Raw genomic sequence first — 20,153 nt, forward strand, 5'->3', positions numbered from 1 at the left:
ACTCAGAAATTAGGACTATAAAATACAGTCATCTATCTCAGTGAGGAACTCAGATAGTTCCATTGATTCATGGGCCACCCGCTAGATAGGCATGGTCCCATATAAAGTTATTTAGTATCAGTGTTATAAGATCCACAGATCACCTGCTAGATAAACTTGATCTCATATTCAGTTGAGCATTTTTGTTATCAGATTCAGAGATCACTCGCTAGATAGGCTTGATCTTAGATTTAGTTGAGTAATCTCATTATCAGATCCAGAGATCACTCGTTAGATAGGCTTGATCTCATTCTCAGATTCAACTGAGTAATATCATTATTAGATGCAAAGATCACCCGTTAGATAGGCTTGATCTCAGATTCAATTGAGTAATCTCACTATCAGATCCAGAGATCACCTGTTAGATAGACTTGATCTCAATCTCAGATTTAGTTGAGTATTATCAGATCCAGAGATCACCTGTTAGATAGGCTTGATCTCAGTCTCAGATTCAGTTGAGTAATCTCACTATCAGATCCAGGGATCACCCATTAGATAGGCTTGATCTCAGTCTCACATTCAATTGAGTATTCTGTTTATCAGATTCTGAGATCTTCCGCTAGATAGGTTTGATCTCAGGCATAATCTTTTCTTACCATTGATAGTAGATTCAGGGATCATCCGTTAGAGAGGTTTGATCTTAGATTCAGATCGTTGAGAGTAGTAAGCTCATCTTTCAGTTATTGATATGAGTAGATTCAGTTAATTAGCTTTAGTATCATCATTTTTTAAGATCACTCACTAGATGGGACTGATCTAGATTTTAGTACTCAGTTTTATATTTTAGGAGATTCAGTGTTCAATATCTCAGGCATTAATAGTGAGTTCAGATGGCAGTAAATTAGTATCCAAGTTTCAGTATTTTGAGTCACGATGATTTCAGTTATAGTTCATGCATTTATGCATGTGTTCTCATTCAGTACTCTCATGATTATTCAATTAAGTAATTGTTCATGCATTAACCCTTGCATTTAGCCTTACCTCATCTTCATACTCGGTACATTCCCGTACTGACGCATTTGCACTATGGTTTTTTATTTGACACCATATGTTCAGAGGCATGAGATCCAGAGTACCCTTAGCAGCTCAGTCCCAGTCAGCAGCAGTAGACATATTAGTGAGTCCTCTTCAGTCGAGGATAATCCTTATTTTTATTATTATCGTATCAGATTTAGTTTAATTTCAGTAGACGGAGCTAGTTGGGGACATGTCCTATCAACTCCACAGTTCAGACAGTTTAGAGGTTTTTCGAACAGATGTATTAGTATTCAGTTTTCAATTTTGAGTATTTTTAGATGTTTTGAACCTTATGGCCAGTTTCCGCATTTATTATCTATATTATGCAGTGTTCACGTACAAATATCAATAGAGGGTTATCTTGTGGTCCTTCGAGATCATGAGCACCGTGTGACGTTCTATTTCCAAAAAATCGGGTTGTTACAATACGCTTATCAGGTAGTCTTTATCTCGCACACCAGTACATTTGAAGTACTGATGCATGCTCTCTTTTTCACTATGTTACCTTATAACATAGGTTTGGACGCTCAGCTCCCCGATTGTACTTAGGCAGTTCGTGAGCCAACCAGCTGCAGCATTGGTGAATCCTCATTAGTCGAGGAATAATTATACTATTTATCATGCTTTCCAGTATTTTAGTTCTTGTTTAGCTGAATAGTCAGAGTTCATTGGGGACCTATCCCAACAACTCATCATGTTTAGAGGCTTCTAGATAGACAAACCGTTAGTTATATTTTTAGTGATGTGTTTCAAACTCTTTGGCTATTAACTTGACTATTTAAACATTTATTAGATGATTTCCATACAGTATTATGTTATCTTTGTTTCAGTACTTATAACTTGGGCCAATTCATGGGTTATCTTGGGGTCACTTGTGGCATTAAGCACCGTGTTACGACTAGGGGATTGTATCGGGTTGTAACAATGACGATTTATGAGGTCATCGCATAACCTCCGAGTTCATCACACAATCCCCGTATTCAACCACGAAGGCAAGTCTCCCGATGTCGGACCCATGGGGGTTTGTCAATCTATATATAATCTATACATCAATATATCCTCCCCGGAACATCCCTCAGGGAGGGTTATAAAATCCAATGTTCCAAGTGTTTCAAGAATTCCAGTATTTCTTGTATTTCAATATTTCAAGAGCACATAAGACATAAATCAAGTATGACAAAAAATAATAACAAGTGTATACAAAACATACAACAAACAAGTGAAATTATGTGTATGAAGCCATAAGGATAATGATGCAATGTTCACGACCCATCATAATGAGTATTTCCACAGCTAACTACATGAGGTATTTCCACAACCAATCATAAAAATACATTTTCACAACCAAGTGAGCAATATCCACTCATTAATTCCACTATCCATGAATTTACAAATGTTTCATATGCAAATAAGTATGAATATATCACAATACACCAATGGTACTACATTAGGCATTTCAACAACACAAAATAATTATTCACATGCAATCAAGATTATCAATAACACGTAAGACCTCACACGGTCACATATAGGCCCCCACACAAGCACAACACATAGATAGTCATTTTTAATGATTAGTTCCCACCCTTAACATGCATTTTGTACCATCATTTACCACCCATCCCAGTTTGAAAGAGTTAAGCCATAACCTACGTCGAATGCAAAACCGATTCGCTATACTTCGAACCCACGATTTTACTTTCTGCGAATAATTCTAAAATCAACTAAAATTAAGAAATATAGAATCTGTACATCAAAATAAAGCCAATGATACTCATACTGACTACTTTTGGTTCGGGATCAAAACGGATCACCAAAATAGATTTTCAAAAAAGAAGGGCAAAATCATAACTTTACATCAACAACGTGTTCCCCATATTTTTAGAAATCTACAACTTAAAACCCAAGTCAAATTGAGTCCAAAACGAGGTTCAAGTCGTAGCAAAATTATTTTTGAGCTTTACCGGGTAAAATCTTTGGAATTCGAGTTAAAATAAAGAATCGAAGTTGTTTTGAAGGTTAAATTGAGGAAAACCTAGTAATTATAAGATTAAAACATTATTCAAGTAAAAAAGAGTGAAATTTTGATTTAAAATCAAACCCTAAGATTTTTGGAGTTTTGAGAAATTAATCAAGGAACTAGAGTTGAAAAGGATGAAATCTAACCTTAAATCCATAAATTAATCAAGAAATAGATGTTAATCTAGCTTCCCAATCTCCCACAAGCTTCACTTTTAAACTCTTACACTATTTTAAGGTTTAACTCTCAAGAGGCAAGGTGAAAGAATGGGAAAAAAAGAGGGGTTAAAGTTGTTTTTATATTGGAGATTTTCTAAACTGGATTTTTAAGTCCACAAATGGACTTCGACGGGGTGCTAGGAATTCGTTCGGAGTCCGAAATATGAAAATGAACTATGCAACCTCACTAAATTTGATCCGTTGGACTCAATGGTGATATCATAATTTTGAAGAAAACATCATTTTCAAAAAGTTTACCACGAAATCCAAAATTACAATTATTCAAACCGAGGGTAGAAATGAGATTTAGAAGCCGTAAAATCACACCTAATATGCTACCACCTTTAAATTGACATTATGGATGCATTGGCAAAGTCAAAATTTCCATCCGAGGGCATTTCGACCAACTATGGATCCGAAACTCATATTTCTAATTTTCTAACTTTCCGACCAACGAGTCGAAATGTGCTCAAGTGCATTGGGACCCAAACCAAAGGTCTACCTAGCCTTAAATAGTTATTCGAAAGCTGCTGGAATAATCTTTTAAGCCATCCATAACACGGATCAAAAGGTATCTACATAAGTCCAAAATAAGGCTCTCAAAGCCAGCATAAATCACAACATCGCACAAAAGGCACCAAAATACATTGGGAATCGTGCTAATCACCCCACACCCCAAAAATACCACAATACAACTATGGGAGGGGTAAAATAGTAAAATCACACAAAATCACAAATTTCACATATTTCATTGGGAGTTTGATGACTCATAGGATACATCATCAACAGTTTGATGAATTTCAAATAGACCAATATACCTAGGACTAAGCTTTCCCCTCTTCCCAAACCTCATCACACCATTCATGGATGAAATTTGAAGAAAAAATGTTCATTAATATCAAATCTGAAGGCACAAAGCCTAAGATCTTTATAGAATTTTTGTCTACTCAAAGCTGCTCGAAGTCTATCCTGAATAATTCAGACTCTATCCAAAGACTCACAAAGCAAGTCCGTACCTCGAGGACTCACCTCTGAAATATCAAACCAACCCACTGGCAAGTGACAATGCCTACCATACAATGCCTCAAAAGGGGCCATATCAATACTGGAATAGTAGCTATTATTATAAGCAAACTCCGCTAAAACAAAATGCTGCTCCCATTGGCCACCAAAATGCATCACGCATGGATAGAGCATATACTCCAAAACTTAGATAGTTCGCTCTAAATGGCCATTAATTTGGGGGTGAAACGCTGTACTAAGATCAACTTAAGTGCCTAACTTATCTTGAAATGTCCTCCAAAAGTGAGATGTGAACACCAAACCACAATCTGAAATGGTAGACACAGGCACACCATAAAGTCTCACAATATTACGAATGTAGATTTAGGCCAATCTTTTGGAACTAAATAAAACCTGAACAAGAATAAAAGTAGCTAACTTTGTCAATTCGATCAACGATGACCCACACAATGTCCGAACCATGAGATGTACGAAGCAAACTAGTCATAAAGTCTATGGTGATCCGTTCCCATGTACTCCATGAATGTGGTTGGGGAATTGATCAAGTCAAACTACATGACCTAGAACTCATAATGACCATATCGAGTCCAAAAAGCTGTCGTTGGAATATCCGATGCTCTATTCCTCAACTAGTGATAATTGGACCTCAAAGTAATCATCAAAAATACCACAACACCCTACGATGATAAAATATGTCATCAATACGGGAAAGAGGATACTTATTCTTAATTTTCACCTTGTTCAACTACCAATAATCAATATACATATGCATGGACTCATCTTTCTTCTTCACAAAAGCACACCCCAAGGCGATACACTCAGTCAGAAAACTACTTTATCAAACTACTCTTATAACTGATCCTTCATTCCTTCAGTTCGGCTAGGGCCATCCTAAAAGGAGAAAGAGAGATGGGATAGGTGACCTACTCAACATCAATGATAAAATCAATATCACGATCCAGAGGTATACCAGGCAAATCCATAAGGAACATATCCATACACTTATGGAAAATGCCAACAGAATCCAAGGAAGGAGGTGAAGCAACACTAGTATCACAAATATGAGCCAAATAAGACAAATATCCCCTCTCAACCAATCGACGGGACTGAACATACGATATGACCCTCTTGGGTCCCAAATGAAGCTGAACATACGATATGACCCTTTTGGGTCCCAAATGAAGCTTACCCTTCAAAGATAATCTTGGCATACCCAAAGAAGCTAAAGTCATAGTCTTAGCAAAATAATCTAGGACAACATGATAAGGAGCCAACCAATTCATACCCAAAATAACATCAAAATAATCCATATCTAACACAACCAAATATACCCAAGTTTTACAGCCAAAAGAGTCATAACACAAGATCGGTACACCCGATCCAACACTGAAAAATCTTCTACAGGGGTAGATACACAACTAGGCATGGAAAGAGGCTCACTAATAAAATCAAAAATCAAAGCAAAATACACAAAAATACAGGAAAAGGTTAATTTGGGATCAAATAACATAGATGTATATCTTTAACAAATAGGTTGATGCTTGTGATCACAACATTAGAAGCCTCTGCCTCTGGTCTGGCTAGTATGGTGTAGCACTGTCCATGACCATCTACTGATTGAATAGCTCTACAGCCACTACCATGATCTCCTCTACCTTTGCCCGCCGAACCTCTAGTTACACTCATACCTCCCACGGCTGAGATAAGAGTATCTCTAAAGACACAGAGGAGGAAGTCCTTGGCTAAATAGCCAAAATCATCACACACAAAACAACCTCTAAACTTTTCCTGATAGCATATCCTCTTGGCGCCTATCTGAGACGCCCAAGGAGTAGATCTCTATGTCTATGCTTGGTCCCATATACTTTAGAATAATTCCCCAAACACTATTATTTGAGTCATGGTTTAATGATGAGAAAGAGGCAAAATAAGTCTAGTTGGTCAATACCCCTTCAGAGAGGGTAACATAGATAAAGGTCGAACTCCCAACCCTGGAGCAATATACTAAGATACAAGAACTGAAAGAGAAATAGTTCTCTGAGTCTAAGGAGTACCCAAAAGAGAAGTAGGTGCAACAGGAGAATCCATAATCTGAACTGGAGGAACACCCTTCACAACCAAAAAAGAATCCTCTAAATGCATCTGTAAATGCACCAATAATCCCTCCAAAACTGGGGTAGTTGAACTCTGAGGAAATAGAGTAGAACCCCAATCTACAACCTACTCAACACGAGGCTCAGGGAGGAGTTTCCTAGAAATCCTCCTAGACGGGGTTGAACCATGAGCCCTTTTATTCCCTTAGGTCTGTGTACGGCTTGAGGCTTGCCTTCTGGGTGAAGGCTCCACATCTCTATTCTCGCTAGACCTAGTTAACACCATCTGGGCAGAAAGAGTAAAACACATCTCAGAACACAAGGTATGAAAGAACTTCACATGATAAAGAATAAAATGAGAAAAGTTTTCTAAATACATCCTATAGCCTCTAAAATATAGATACGAACGTCTACGTACTGATCCGCGTGACTCTATTAGACATTCCATTCTTACAATATTGAGACCACTAAAATCTGGCTTTGATAATAATTTGTCATGACCCAAAATGAGGGTCATGATGGCACTTGCCGTGGCATACCTTGACAAGTAAGCCTATCACCTAAACTGATACAAAAAGAGAAAAAGATAAAAATACCCCAAGGTCAGGCTTCTACAATAAAGCCAAACTATACAAGTAATTATAACAATTCGAAAAGAACATATCCAAATACCATATATTTCCAAAACCAAGTGTCAATAGTGTAATAACTACTAATACAAATCATTAGTCAAATACATCAAAAATATTCACACAAGGTTAACATCTATCTCCGAATACAAATAAAGAGATAACTATTATAAAGAGATAACTATTATAGAAAGATAGAGGTGAACTCTGGATGTATGAATGTCCATCCGCTACCTTGAGAAATCTAAAGGCGCTCGAAATCAACCAATCTGAGGCACACTCGAGCTAGGACCTACACCAAAAAGGCAAAGTAAATGTGAATATGGTCCACTTGTACTTAGTAGGTATCATAGGCCGATCAAGCAAAGTATTAAATAAAGCATTCAAAATATACATCATGAACACGTCACCTACAATGAAAAAATATCCCACAATGGTAGCCCACACCACTTGGACTAATAGTTCTACAATATCTACACATAATACAATAGATGACTAGTCAATGGGGCAATACAAGTACAACAGAAACACAACAAAGCAAATGTAATGTATATGATGATGATGATGATGATACTGATGCATGAGGTCATTGCAAAATCTTAGAGATCATCTCATAATATTTTTATACATTTATGGAGGCAAGCCTCCCAATGTGGGACCTATGTGGGGTTCGTCAATCCAAATAAAATCCATATATCAATATCTCCTCCCTGGCACATCTCTCGGGGAGGGATAAAATATGATGTTCTCAATGTTTCTAGAATTTCTAGTATTTCTAATATTTTCAGAGCATATAAGAGATAAATCAAGTATGACAAACAACAACAATAAGTATATACAAAACATACAACAAACAAGTGAAATTATGTGTATGAAGCCATAGGGATGATAATGCAATATTCACGAACCATTATAATGAGTATTTCCATAACTAACCATATGAGGTATTTCCACAATCAATCATAATAATATAGTTCCACAACCACATGAGCCAATATCCACTCATTAATTTCACCATCCATGAATCTTCACATGTTACTTATGCCAATAAGTATGAATATTTCACAATACACCAATGACACCACATTAGGAATTTCAAAAATACAATAAAATTATTCACATAAATTCAAGGCTATCAATATCACATAGGACCCCACACGATCACACATATCACCTAATATCTCAATTTCAATAATTACATCACAAATAGAAATTCTTAATTATTAGTTCCCACTCTTAACATACATTTTGTACCATCATTTACTACCCATTCCTTTCTGAAAGAGTTAAAACATAACCTACCTCGAGTGTCGAAATCGATCCGCTACACTTCGGAACCACAACCTTACTTTCCATGAATGATCTTGAAATTAACTAAAATCAAGAAATATAGAATCTATTTGCCTAAACAAAGGCAATGATATCCATATTGACTGGTTTATTTTGGGGTCAAAACGGATCGCCAAAATAGATTTTTGAAAAAGAAGTGCAAAATCATAACTTTACTTCAAAACTATATTTCTCATGTTTTTAGGAATCTACAGCCTAACACCCAAGTCCAATCGAGTAAAAAACATGGTTTAAATCACAGTAAATTTATTTTTGAGCTTTACCTGGTAAAACCTTTGAAATTCATGTAAAAATCAAGAATCGAAGTTGTTTTGCAGGTTATATTGAGGAAAAATTAGTAATTATAAGATTAAAATATTTTTCAAATTAAAAGAGGTGAAATTGGGGTTTAAAATCAAGTCCTAATATTGTTGAGACTTTGAGAAATCAAACAAGGAATTAGAGTAGAAAAGGATGAAATCTCACCTTAAATCCACAATAGAATCAAAAAATAGATGTGAATCTAGCTTCTCAAGCTCCCACAAGTTTCATTTTTAATCTCTGACACTATTTTAGGGGTTAAATATCAAGAATCAAGGTAAAACAATAGGCAAAATGGGCAAAAAGAGGGGTAAAAGTTGTTTTTCATATTTCAGATTTTTTAAACCAGATTTTTACGTCAAAAAAATGGACTTCGATGGGGTGTCCATAATTCGTTTGGAGTTCGATATATGTAAACAAACTATGCAACCACACTAACTTCGGTGCACCGAACTAAATAAAACTATCAAAATTTTGATAAAATATTGTTTCCACTAAGTTGACTGCTAAAATCCAAAATCATAATTTTTTAAATCGAGGATCGAAAAAATCACACCAAATATGCTATCACTCTAAAATCGATATTTTGGATGCATTGGCAAAGTTTAATTCATACAAGACCATTTCAATGAAATGTGAGTCCCACACCCATATTTTCAATTTTTCAACTTTCCGACCAACATGTCGAAATGAGCACGGGTGCATCGAGACCCAAACCAAAAGTCTACCTAGCCTAAAATTGATATGTCGGAGCTGCTAGCACAGTCTGTTCTACCATCCGCCATCCAGATAAAAAGATATCTGCATAAATCCAAAATAAGGCTCACAAAACTGCCAAAAATCACAATATCACACAAAAGACACCAAAATGCATCGAAAACCATGCCAATCACCTCGACACCCTAGAAATACCACAATGTGACTAAGAAGAGGGATAAAATAGTCAAATCACATAAAATCATAAATTTCACATATTTCATCAAATTTTAGGTCACTACAATGAACAAATTTAAACAAAAATTAAGGATAGAATTTTATAATACTACAAAGCACATGTAAAAAATCACACTATTCATAAAGTCCATGAATACCACTGGGGAATTAGTCAACCCAAAAGACATAACCAAGAACTCAAAATGCCTATATCGGGTATGGAAGGCAGTCTTAGAGATATCCACCTTCCTAATCTTTCGTTGATGATGCCTAAATCGAAGATCAATCTTGGATAAAAACTTAGCACCCCTAAAGCTGATCAAACAAATCATCTATCCTTGGAAGAGGGTACTTATTCTTTATTGTCACCTTATTCAGTTATCGGTAATCAATACACATCCGAAGGAAACCATCCTTCTTACACACGAACAACACCGGTGCTCCCCACTAAGACATACTGGGACGAATGAAACCCTTGTCTAAAAGATTCTCTAATTGCTCCTTAAGCTACTTTAACTCTATAAAAAAGGACTTGCAACAAAAGGGGAGGGTGTTTGGAGATTTTTGCTATTCTTACACCTAAGAAGAGCATTCCAGCCCAATTACTTGAGATTTTGAGAACCCCCATTATCTCCATACCAGCCGTAACTACAACTCCAACTAGCTTGAACTTACATAGATCTGGAATCCTTTTCAGGACCTTGAACCTTTAACACAACACAAAAACATTAGATTTTTCCTATCCATCAAAGAGCACAACTGGGAGTAAGAGCACAAAGAAAAAATGAGTTGAAAATAAAGAAAAATGTAAATAAAAAGAGATATTTACTTCTGAATGCTGAAATGAGCAGCAATAATGCATGTCCATGGAAAGGTGTTGATGATCCACTGCAGATACTTGATGAAATATTAATTCAGTAAAGGGAGGGATAATATTTTGTAGATGTTCTAGGGTTGAAGTAATGAAGGATAAAGGGATTGGATTTAGGAAACCTACTACTGAATTTGTACAAAATAACAATAATTGAATTGGCCAGTTAATTTTGGAAAAATATAGATAGGCCGGTTTTATTTTTGTTTTTGAATTTTGGATAGTTTGGTCCATCAGTTGTAAAGACTTATTATTTTATTTTCGATCTTTATTTATAAAATCCCAAAATTAATTTAAAAAAGCTCCCTTAACTCAACTAGAGCCATTTTATACGCGGTGATAGAGATAGGATGAGTGTCCAGAACAAGATCAATCTGAAAATCAATCTCCCTATCAGGAGGATACTAGGAAGGTCGTCAAGAAAGACCTTAGGGAATTTTTTTAACAATTGGGATCGAATGTAAAGAAGGACCCTCTGATTTAGAATCTTTAACCCGGACTAGATGATAGAGATACTCCTTGGAAGTTAATCTCCTGGCTATAAGATATAATATGAACCTCCCTTTAGGAGTTAGGGAACCATCCTCACACTCAATAACTGGCTCATTAGGGAGTGAATCTAAAGATGACATTACATGTCCAACAGTCTAGAAAAGCATAGCACGAGTGCAACCAATCCATCCCTAATATGAAATCAAGTTAACCATGTCTAACTCAAATAGGTCTACCAAAGTCTCCTAACTACCCATAAATACCAAACAAACCCTAAAGACTCTCTTGGAAACCACAGAGTCACTCACCAGGGTAGAAATAGAAAAAGGGTTTGAAATACACCTGGGATCAAAACCAAAATGCATAGCCACAAATGGGGTCATATATGAAAGAGTGGACCCCGGATTAAGTAAATAGTACACATCACGAGAAAAGAGTTTCAATATACCATTAATGACATCAGGTGATGCCTCAGACTCTTGACGAGAAATGAGAGCATAAAGTAGGTTTTGACCAGTGTCAGGGCCAGATGGTTCACCCTTTGGTGCCAGAGCTGATGAAGAGGCAACAAAAACTTTGTTTTCCCCAGGAGTAACCTTAGCCACTGGACAGTTTCTAAGCAGGTTCCCTAGCTGACCAAAGTTAAATCACTTGTCCATTCTTTTATCATAGTAACCTGATGCAATCAACCACAAAATCTATATAAAAAAAAAAAGATAAGATAAAGCTGATAGGGCCTCATTAGCCTGAGATTAGGTACCCAGTTCCTTATATTGTCGCCACCATAAAAATGCCTGTCACCCAACGGATTTGGGTAGAGAGCCCTTGCCTTCGATTAAGACCCTGAATTTCCCCACTTCTTTGTAGACAACTTTCCACTATCCCTACCACTTTGCTGTTGGACACTACCCTACTTAGAAAATCTAAACTTCTTTTTATAACTATCCCCTATCTCTACCTTTTTCTTCTTCTCTTTCTCAACCTATTATATATACACCACAAATTTGGAGATGTCTATGTTCTTAGTCAATAAGGTAGCCTTACTCTCCAAAATCAAGCTTCGGGATAACCTAGTAGTAGGCTTTCTTATTCTAGCCCTCATGCTAGAAAACAAATCTTGAGTATACCGAGACAACTGGTGGAACTTCAAGGCATACTCCTTGACTGATATCTTGCCTTGCTTCAGGTTAACAAACTCTTCTGTCTTTGCTTCCCTCAATACTTGAGGAAAGAAACGGTCTAAGAAAGCACTATAAAAATAATCCCACAGGGCTGGCCCAGTATCATTACCCCTTGACTGGTCCAAGTCCTCATACCACTGATAGGCCATATATTTTAGCTGGTAGGCAACAAACTCTATGCCTTCTACATTAGTGGAATGCCTAACAAAGAAGATCTTTTCCATCTCATTAAGAAAACTTTAAGGATTCTCCTCGACTGTAACTACAGTAAAGGTTGGAGTGTTCAAGCTCATAAACTAGACGACCCTTGTAGCATCAGAAAATAGAGTAACAGAAGCACCTAGATCGACTTGAGAAGCTACTAACTTTTCCAATATATGAATAGACTGATGAAACTCAACATTTCTCATATCAACTTGAGGAGCTCAAGAAGGACTAGAGGGACCGTTGGAACTCCAGAAGGACAATTAGAAATTAGACCCCATAATTAGGATGTGTCCCTTCAACATTGTCCTCGGGTGGTACAGAGGAGTTTTTGTGAATGTCAGATTATTTGGGAGGCATGATCTGAAAAGCAAACAAATGGGCATTAGAGAAAATTTTAGGACCTTAGACTCTACAGGCCAAAAATAGAACATAAGAAAGAGAAACACTCCTAAATGTCTCGTAGCCTCTCCCTTATGAGTGTGGCATGCTACACACCCTTAAAAGACACTCTACTCGACACAAACTTGTGGTCTCCTATTTGTCCATGAACCTATAGGCATTGATACCAATCTAACATGACCCAAACCGGAGCTTAGTCATGTCAGATATCTCAAGTTCTACCAGGAACGGAGACCACCCCCAATACCTCATCGTTAACCACCCTACACCCCTTTTTAAAAGAATTTCAAATATATAACAAGATAAAACAATAATAATATAAATACAATAAATTAAGTCTATAACCATAACCAAACAACCACAATCAAATATCCAACCAAAAATAGTCCTAATGCCAATACTAATACCAATGCTAACACTAATATCGACACCGCCCATGCCTATAGTAGTCTGACAAAGCCTCTAACCAGAATCAAGAAATATCCGATCAGCACATGCCCTCGACCATAGGAAAAACTAAGACCAAATAAGTAAAAATGACATAAAGAAGTCCATAGCATAAAATAAGGTCTTCCAGAATATGGAAGCTTACCACTTCAATCTGATTCAAAGATGTCCTCAAATTCAAGTCATTGAGTAGGAGGAATGGTAGTATGGCCGATTCTTGTATCACATGGGGATACAACACATGAAGATGATTAGCGGATTCAACGCTATCATGTAACTCAAGGATAAAGATAAAATAATGTTATCATTCTAAACCAAATCAAATAATCATATGCAATCACATATATACATATATATCATGCCAGGATAGGGAACAAGGTTTACCATGTATTTAAAATCATAAACTGGATTGTGTAGCTTAGCCATCATAAAATCTACCCACGTGCTATATATGTTCAGCTCCCTCTGTTGAAAAGGCCTCAGTGCGTGTTAGCCACATGAACCAAGGGTATCAAGGAAGACCAAGGAATGCCCCAACCCCACGTCAAACCAAGATACAATCATATTAATTATGTAAACCCCTCACACAAGTCATCAAGACAAAATGTCATGCTAGTAATCACGAGTTTCCAATTTTAGTCCTTCGGACCCACACCTTCACGGCTAGCAATCACAACCACCATTATTGCCCAATTTAAACCTTAGCACATAACCAAGCCACCAATTCCAGAATTTAATTATTAAGGCATTATAAAGTGTTATCATCATACCGACTATAGCTTGCAAGGAATATCACTAGATAATACTTAGGGGAGTCTTTCATACCCCGTGGACTCCATAATTAAAATCAATTGGGGGATCTCTTCGTACCCCACAAGGTTTTCAAAATTAGCCTTAACTATTTCACCATTTTGTTCCATGAATTAGTTTTAAGAATTAGTCAAACCAACCACTTTGGGGATTCCATTGTACCCCTAATTAAAATTCCCACCTTTCTCATAACTACTAACCAATTTTACAAAATAAGGTTGGGGTTATAACCACTTAAAGAGTAACAACTTTAAAGAAATTTACCATTATCAAGTTCAATCACCATACTCATGCAACCACATGTTCAAAATCATAATTAAAATAAGGAAAACCATAATTAGACCATGAAAAATAATATTCATCCATGAACAACCAAAACCCCAATCTTTATTTCAAAACCATAACAATACCATGAAAACCATAACTTAAAACATGAGCTTTTTATAAAATAATAATGAGGGAGTTTTTCTCTATTCCTATCGTATATCATCGTAATGCCCTTAATGCTAGGTTTTGAAAAAGACTTACCATGACATTCCCATTTAGGTCTGATTCGGATCCCTCATACCTAGGAATGAAATCAATTAGAATTCCACAGAAGTCAGGCCTAATTCCATTGATAAATCATTCAAGAACGAATTTAGTGACTACCAGGGTATCTAATCCTGTTCGTTCCCTATGCTTTCGGACCTCAGCGTCCGCAGTACCCGAAGCACTAGAGTGATCTAGTAGCCGACAACCCTGGATCCTTTCCTACTTCCTTAGTGATTCCAATAAAATGAGTAACATACCTTACACACAAAGAAGTAAGGAGAGAAAACACCCTTGAGAGCCTTAATTGATTACCTTGATAAAACCCTAGATTTTGCTTAAACAAAGAGTTTGAGTAAGAATTTGAGAGTGTTTTAGTGGGAATAATATGTTAATAAAGTCCCAAAGAATGTTTTACGTCGTGGGATCGAAGGGGCTTAAAGTGGGAAATACGCGTAATGTCCCAACTTAAAAGTTGTAAAATGGTCGCATATGCTTACGAGTTGACCCTTTGATTCATGACCACAACCTACTATTCATACCCTTGAGTTGCCACCAAGACAGTGAGTCAGACACCCATACACTGTGCACCATAGAACTTCATGATCCCACTTGTGACCTGACCATACGACTCGTATGGTCTAATCGTACCCAAGATAGAACCCAAGGGATTGGACACTGGATAACACACAACTTAACCCTATTATTCGTAACCTATCCTCACGGCTCTTAGTGAGCCACTTGTACTCAGAGCTAAGCCAAGCCACTAAGTTCCTAATTTGATTAAGGATCGTCGTAACGACTCTTTGCCACCCCTAATGACTCAAACCACCAAGTTGTTACCAAGATCAAAAACCCAACCACCACTTACTGGTCACCAAAGAGTAGGGTTACCTGACCCATACCTACTCCATATGACTCGTATGATGATTCATTATTAGGAAAATGCTCAAAGCTCAAGAATTTTTCTAGGGATAAAACCCAAGATGTTTCAAAACTACAACACAAGATCACTATAAAAAGTCTCACTATAGAAAGAAGGGATAAAATGGTATAGTAGATAGTAAAAGTACACCATCAAGACCTTGTGCTCATCCTTTGCTATCTTTAGTTTACCATGAACTTACATGCATAGAAAAATGCATGTCCAGTTCCATATTCTTACTTAAAAGTAGTTAAAAACTCCTATGTAACTTTGGAGGAAAATTAAATGGATCTTTTAAAAGGAATTCATAAAGGTGTTGGTAAGGGAAATTTGGAAATGGTAATTGAGCTTGTTGATTTCTTATTCCTTAAATTCTCATTAAGTCCATTTCTTGGTTAATTAATCTCAAAAATCCACCAATTATACTTCTAGGAAAACTCACCATTCTTCTTACTATCCCATTATAAGATTGCCATGTTGATATTCCACTTAAAAAAGACATCACTGTTCAGCAATAGTGTTGTGTTTGTGTCCTAATAAATATAAAAAGGTTGAATATTGAAACCCAATTGGCAATGAGTGAGTCTTATGAGTGTGAAACAAATAAATTACTCCATCCAGACTATTTCTGCTAGAATCTATACTTGCAATCAAAAGATCATAAAGCAAGTAAAATAAGAAACATTTGGCATTTGTTAACTTTCACTTTGATAAGTCATAAAACATTAGATATCGATATGGACAATAATCTTCACAAAAATCAAATACCACCACAATACATTTATTTATCCTCCAATACTTCAATGACACGCCTAATAAAATGCAATTCAGAACTCTACTCAAATTCTTTCATTTTCATATAACAAGCACTTAAGGACATATCAACAGACCAAAAGCATTTAAGCTCTTAGGAAAATAGGGCAACCTATTTTGTGGAATGAATTTTGAAAAAACTGCATATGTGTCCCTAGTATAATAATCGGTAGAACGTATATAATCATAACCTTTTGTTATTATCTCTTTTATATTCCAAAAAAGAAATAATGATTGAAGTACTACATATAGGTGAATTCATGAATTATTAGTAGATTATATATAGTTTATAAATGACAAACTTTCATGTTCTAATGTTTAGAAGTGCTCCATAAAAGGAAGACAAAAGGAAAGACAACAAAATTAATATAGATTAATACAACTATATAAGGTGATGAATAATATCCATATATATATATATATATATATATATATATATATATATATATAGTATAAAGGTAACAAACTAATTCAATTATTGATAATTTTTTTGCTTGAAATGATAATCCTACCCTTCACCACTTCTCTATACAAGTTGTCTGTCCTTATTTTCTTATTTTTTCTAGTTAATAATATCACAACAGATAAAATATGAAAAACTGACTTTAGTTAGGTTGTATTCCTTGATAGTGTTATGATTTTCTACATGATTAATATAATGTTACCAAGTTATTATAGCAACTCAATTATCATTTGAGTTTAGATTATACACATTGATAAATGCTATAATAATACTTTTATCTATTGTGGCAGGTTGTCTTGTTATCAAGAAGACAAAACTCATATTTTATAAAGGATAATAACTATTATATATCTTTTTAATAGGTATAAATTAAAGAGATAAACCCTACATCGAGTTCTATACCTAAAGCAACATATAACTTTTTTACTGAGAATTTATTGATGCAATATAAATCACTATTTGTAAGCTTAATAAGAAGTTAATAAAGCAGTATAATCACTACTTGTGTAATTACTAAGATGTTACAAAGCAATATTTTACTTATTTGAATAAAAAAAATACTAAACAAAGGTACTCACACAAATCTTTTTTGTCGCTTCATTAACATATGATCCATCTTCTTTCTTATGAGTAGCAAGTTACAGTTTTGCCCATTCAATCTCAACTATCTACAAAAAAAATTAACTTAACAAATTAAGAATAGTTTCATGCTTAATAAACTAAAGTAAAATATAGTGAACAAATATATTTCACCATTTTAGATCTTCTTCTTGCGATACATTTGAAGTCGCCAATGTATAGAATAGTTTGTTTCTCTCAATTTTCATTATTTTGCTTGCATATATTCTTGAGAATAAATACTTAAATTAAATATATAAATAATAAGTTCAGCTCCAAATGAAAGATTTAAGAAGATACCTCATTTTCTTGTTCAAATAATAATCAACATAAGAAGTCCATTAATCCAGTGAAATTCCACTGGATACACTAGCCATAAGTTTAGATCCGCTCTTAAGTGGGTTAGAGATCTTATCTTACAACTTTATTCTCCTTTCACCCCACTTCTTTGAAATAGAATTATAGACATAGCGTCGTGCAATTGACTTAGTTATTTCAATATAAAATCGAGACTTTAGAAATGAAATATTGGTTAGATTATCCATAGCCATGTCAATATAAAGTATGAATAAATAATATTTACATATAATTATAATAATATAGAGTTTATACCTTTATAATTTAATCAAAACAACGGTTAAAGTATGATTTAGTAAATCATTCTATTTCACAAATCCACTTGATAAATAGAGCCATCAGTTGGTAAAATCACATAGAAACCTGCAAGAAGACCTTGTTTTTCTCCAATTGGTGAAAAGTTTTTAAATTCAACAATGATACGTTTTTCAAAGGAGAAATTTAACATGTCGCTAACCTTCAGTTGTTGTCTGTTCACAACCCCATGTGAATCTTAAAATAAAAAAACAAAGATATGTTTCTACTACAGAGCATGTTTAGTGAATGAAAAAGAATGTGCGAATAACCAACTTAAACAACCTTTTTATACTTAAGTTTAGTTGAGATCAAGGATAAGTTCAAGTTCATAGTAGGTAAACATTTAAACATTCATCATTTTCTCAGAAATAAGACTGTAGCTTACTTAAGTGATAGAAAAAAATTTGATAGTTGTAAAATTATGTTACCATCAACATATAATTCCTCTAACCCATTTAATAAATTTGATGAAAGAAAATTAAAGAAGCATACCCAGTTACAAATTAAATGAAGTGTACCATCTTATCTATTGCATCTATCATTTAATATCTGCTTGACTTTTGATTAGTATACTTTTTGGGTGGTGTTTGTTGTGCTATAGGCTAAAATGATGGATCCTGTTGTGATGGTGTTTGTTGTGTTATTGGTTGAACTGAAAGATTTGGATGTGATGATACCTTTTGTGTTATGGGCTGAAATAATAAAGTCAATTGTCATGGTGTCTAACATACTTCCGGCTGAACTAATGGAGCAGGCTGTAATGATACCTGTTGTGCTATGGGATGAAATAATAAATTCAATTTTGATGTTGCCTGACATGCAAAAGGTTGAACTAATGAAGTCAATTGTAACGGTGCATGATGTACTGTGGGTTGAATTATTAGAGTAGCCTGTGATAGTACCTGTTGTGCTATGGGGTGAATTATTGGAGAAGCCTGTGATAGTACCTATTATGCTATGGGCTAAAATAGCGATGTCAGTTTTGATGGTTTTTGATGTACTGAAGACTGAATTGATTAACTCAATGTGATAGTTTCTTATGTGTTATGGGCTAAACTGATGAAGCAGCATGTAATCGTACTTGTTGTGCTACATGCTGAAATGACAAAGTAAGTTTGGATGTTGCTTGAAGTATTGGAGGCTGAACTAATAAAGTCAATTGTAAATGTGCCTGACAGGATACGGACTGAACTGATGAAGATGATTCCCAAACTCTTGGATTCATTTGTATTGTGGTCTGAACTAATCGATTCGGCTGCAATGTGTTTGAGACTGAAGGTGTCACTTGAGTCTTCGATTGAAGAAATAATGTTAATGGCAGTTTTGACTTGTTTGCTTGGGATATGGATGTATCTTTTAAAGTATGTGTCGACTGAACTGACTTTATAACATTATGTTCACGCTTTCTCTTCGACTTATCTATAGTCAACAAAAGAAACTATGTTTGAACATCGATGAAATATTCTTTCCCACAACTTGAAGAAGAAATATATTAAATAATCTCTAGGAAAAATGATTTCAATTTGAAGACACTTACCATGAGTATATCACCATCATAGCAATTATATAACTTTTAGCACCCAAGTACACAAATAAGAAAAAACATATCTCAGTAAAAGATCATTTATTTCTACCAAAAATCTGACTATGTTAATGTAAAATGCAGTTCATAAAAATTAAATATTTTTATATCAGATAAAATAACTTAATTCCTATTAGACATATGCTCCTCTATCGAAAACATTTTCATAATTATCATAGAAAAATTCATATTCTTATTGTTGGTATGGCTCATTCTCATATATTTCTTCTTTCAGCTTTACCCATGTCAAATAGATCTCTTGGCTTTAGATGTTCAACCACAGTCTATTCTTTATTAGTTTCATCATTAACATAGAAAAACAAGTTCGCTTGAGATTCTTTAATATATGGATAGTGATCCTCATGATCACAGTGTGAATCAACTTAGAAAAAATGACAATTAAAATTTCAAACATCTTTTTTGAACACTCTGTCACGAGTAGTGTCAGCCCACTGACATATGAATAGCACAACTCTAAACTGATCATAATAATTAAGCTCAATAATATCTTCCAACTTTTTATAATATGACATCTTTG

This window comes from Capsicum annuum, chromosome 12 (genome assembly GCF_002878395.1).
Source record: "Capsicum annuum cultivar UCD-10X-F1 chromosome 12, UCD10Xv1.1, whole genome shotgun sequence".
NCBI classification, from domain to species: Eukaryota; Viridiplantae; Streptophyta; class Magnoliopsida; order Solanales; family Solanaceae; genus Capsicum; species Capsicum annuum.